This window comes from Limulus polyphemus, unplaced genomic scaffold, assembly GCF_000517525.1.
Source record: "Limulus polyphemus unplaced genomic scaffold, Limulus_polyphemus-2.1.2 Scaffold580, whole genome shotgun sequence".
NCBI lineage: Eukaryota > Metazoa > Arthropoda > Merostomata > Xiphosura > Limulidae > Limulus > Limulus polyphemus.
In genome coordinates, this window is record NW_013666190.1 from 447,136 (window position 1) to 451,364 (window position 4,229).

Genomic DNA, 4,229 nt, shown 5'->3' on the forward strand with positions numbered 1-4,229 from the left:
CGTTGTAAGTCCGCAGACGAACCGCTGTGCCACTGGGGGGCACCACTTGGTAAACAAAATCTGGAGTCAGCGTTAGTAGCCACATGATTTATGGGTTTGTATGTACGTGTCTTATGTATATTAAAAATGCCAAAAATAAAATAAAAGAGCAATATATACCATTGTATATTTTACTCTATATAAATTGTATTTTACCATTATATCATAACGGATGAAATATTTTGAAAATAACAATTAAACAACTTATACAACTGACATTAAACAACTGACATCTTTTGTATCTGTAATCTACTTTATTAGCTGGACCTATGAAACAAACTACTTATTTAACCAAAAGGGGGGACGAAGGCCGCCTGGAGGGGTCACTTGTTTTAACCACTCGCACCACTATACTGTAGTGTGTTGTCTGTCAGGCAATAGACACTAAAATGACATCACATAGGGACGCTTAACGTTGCAATTTGTACTATCGTGACGTCAGTAAAACGTGCACATAAGGTCAGTAACTAAAACCACCCATGTGTCCCAAGCAACAGTATTCAAGAAGAATCTCCATCTGGAAACAAGACCAAAAGAGTATTGTTCACCAAGATAAGGCTTCCAGTCATACTTTATATTCAACCGTCTGTACGACCAGATTATTTGAACGGACACTGAGAAACTATCATATCCATACACTAGATGGACTACAGAAAGCACGTTGAAAGAAGTGTTGAAAGAAGTGTGCTTCAGACATGACATCCTTATGTTAGAAATGGAAACTACGATATAAGGTTATTGTGGAAAATCATGGTCGTCAGGAAGAGCCTAACTAGACATGGTGACATGGATTGTAACAATGTGAAAATATTCTAAAATTGTTTTAATATAACACACTCAACCTCTGTATAAAAGAACATATGGACTACAGCAATTGAGGGACCACTTGTCCTCCAAGTTTGTTCTTGCATACCCACCCTAGGAAAGGTAAAAATTTAAACTCAATTGTTATTTTTCAAGAAATAATCGATTCTGCTCTTAAACTCTTGTAAAGTGTTATCCTCCACTTCTGGCAACGACAATTCATTTTATAAGTCAATTACCTACTTAGAAAATATAAAACTTTCTTAACTGGATCATAGCCTGTCTTTTTCAATTCGATAAATTGTGTTTTCTCATCCTATTACCTTACAAACATCCAGTCTTCTGTCATGGTTTGAGGTCGGGAACTGAAAACAGGCCATTTGAAACAGTTTTTGATCTGGTTCATTCCAAACTGGCTCATTATGTCCAAACGTAAAAAAAAAAAGTAAAAGTAAACGACACAAAGTAGTTAATAAGTAAATATGTGGCGACACCTTTCAGCCTACTATTTCGAGTGATACATCAAAATTCACGAATGTCAACAGACAGTAATCGCTTATATACTAGACTAAGTTTAGTAAGTGTTTGTACCATTACCGTGGTTTTAACGGTATATAAGGCTTAATAGTTCAGTTAACATCCTCTAGGTTCTTTTTACAATCCAAATTGAACATCAGAATTTATTTTTTTCTTAATCGAAATAGGGCATATTCTAACTTCAGAAAATTGAGGCTTAAATTCTATTAAGTATCGCTTAGGCCTAAAACTTAGAAGCTAAATTCTTGTGAATATAGACTTAGTATTATTATTATGATTCAGAGTTTAAATTTTAGAGAAGGTCTGGAAAGGTTATTGTGTTAGGTCTTACAGACTGTTATGGAATATCATAACTAAAAAGTTTAATTTGCGTGTATTACTCTCAGAATAATTGGTTTTATATTAAGAGCATTTAAAAAAATTCAAACTGGGCATTTTATACAATTTAAGTTCATACATTTTAAGTTTATATTCCGTTAGATACTGTCTAGACCTAAAACTCAAAAATAAAATTATTGTAATAGGCTTAGCATTTAGCTGTCATTACATTACCAGTATTTTATTTTAATGTGCGTACCATTGAAGAGGAATATAAGAAATAGAAATTTATATTAGAATACAAAAGTATTTGTTTTATTTATCTATTTATTTTATCATTATTAATGTCTGGGGTAGGTAATTCACAACAAAACATGGAGTTGGAAACAATCTTGTTTGTTTGATTTAGCGTAAGGTTACACGATAGGTTAGTTGCACTCTGTCCAATGCGGAAATCGAACCTCGGATTTTAGCATTGTGAGTCTGTAAACTTACAACTTACACAACAGTAGACAGTTTGATACAGACAAGTAATTTATGTATTTATTTATAACTGAAATCTGGAGAAGGTAATTTACGATACGGATTTCATACATTTGGTTTTCCAGGCTTATTATAACTGTAGGTGATAAATACATCTAGGCCTAAAGTGGTAACACTAGGTTTAGCAGTGGTAATACAAACTTCTTCATTTTGTATTTTTAGCTTTCTTAAACAACAGTAATTTTAACAATTAGATCTACTAAACAAGTTATTATTTTCAAATATTTAATGCATGACATAGATTCTATTATGGATTGTAATATTATTGTAATATTTCGTGTATAATATTTAATGTATAACACAATCTATAATATCTAACGTATATTACAGCATGTGAATTTGAAAAGGAAATAATTTTGATTTGTTAAATCATCCTTGTTATTTAAAAAGTAAAAAGTACAAGTGTTATTAAGTCAATTTGGGCATTGAAAGTTTGCCAGTAAAAAGTTAGATATCTTAACTTGGAAGCTTTTTTTTATTATGACTACTATTAGTTTTATATAAAAAGTAAATACAGTCTTAACGTTTACTTCTTTAAAGTTAAGATGATTCTACCTGTTTTTTCTTCTTTCTTTCGTATTTTCATCTGTTCTCCGTTGAGTCAGCGATAAGTTTAAGTACTTATAACGCTAAAATCCAGGATTCGATTCCTCGCAGTGGAATCTACTGAGTGGACAAAGAGCAAATCGCCCGCTGAGTAGCTTTGTACTAAAATGAAATCCGCAACATATAAAATATGAACATTATTGTGGTGTAACTGAATATATATATATATATATTCAAACTTATAGGCCTGGCATGGCCAGGTGGTTAGGGCGCTAGCCGTCCCTAATTTAGCAGTGCGAGACTAGAGGGAAGGCAGCTAGTCATCACCACCCACCGCCAACTCTTGGGCTACTCTTTTACCAACGAATAGTGGGATTGACCGTCACATTATAACACTCCCACGGCTGAAAGGGCGAGCATGTTTGGTGTGACGGGGTACATTTATTGCAACTGGAATAAGTAGAATGATGAGTATAAACAGGACAAGTTTTGACCATATTTTCTTGTTTAACTAACCCACTTTTACATCATATCTTTACAGGATTTTCCTTTTTATATAACCCAGCTCCTTTTGTAAATAAAATAATAGCTTTATATATTGCTAAATCCTTTATTCTACCTAAATTGGCATCAAAAGTATCAATAAATATCCATAAAACATGATATTATGTGTGATACAATTGTCAAACCAGCAGCGCTCCCTATTTTAGATTAATATCCACCAATGGAATTTCGTTTCGTGCCAAGTCTCCTTTGTTTACTATATGTTTTGCCTCTTCAACAAGAACAGTAATAACTTTACCACTTTTTGGTTGTTTATTTCTCTTAACCTAAACCCAATTAAAAAATTGTCATTCTTAATATGTTGTAAGAATGTTTAGATCTATTCAGAAACATAAGAACAATGGCATTTGTAATAGCTGTGGCAATACCTCAAATTTGGTCAAAAGTGCGGTCCGGTATGTACAGTCACGGCAATGTTACTCCATCTTTTTAACTTGGCTGGAGTAATTCCATGCTTCTGTATGAGCAACTTCATTTTATTTTGTATGGAACGGTATGCTAGATAACGTAGATAACTCTTTTTATCCCTTCTTGTCACGATATGCGAGAAATAGTTTGGGGTTTTAATCCCGGTTTAATTGGTTCATTGTAATGACGGTTTGATAAAGCATAGATCAAATTATTATGATGTCATTGTCCAGATTTTAGTCGAATCTCTTTAAAAAAAACAACAACAACAAAAGCAAAGCTTTATCATTTAAAAGATATATCTTGATATGAACCAAGCCCCTGAAAAAGGAAAGTTTTAATTCACGTGTCACGCATGGTTCATTATATTAACATTTTTCCAGAAGCTGTCAACAATATTTTGTTTTTTCAAAGATCATACTTTCGATAGCTGATCTTTCTGTGTGTCTTATAGTTATTTCATTCAAGTG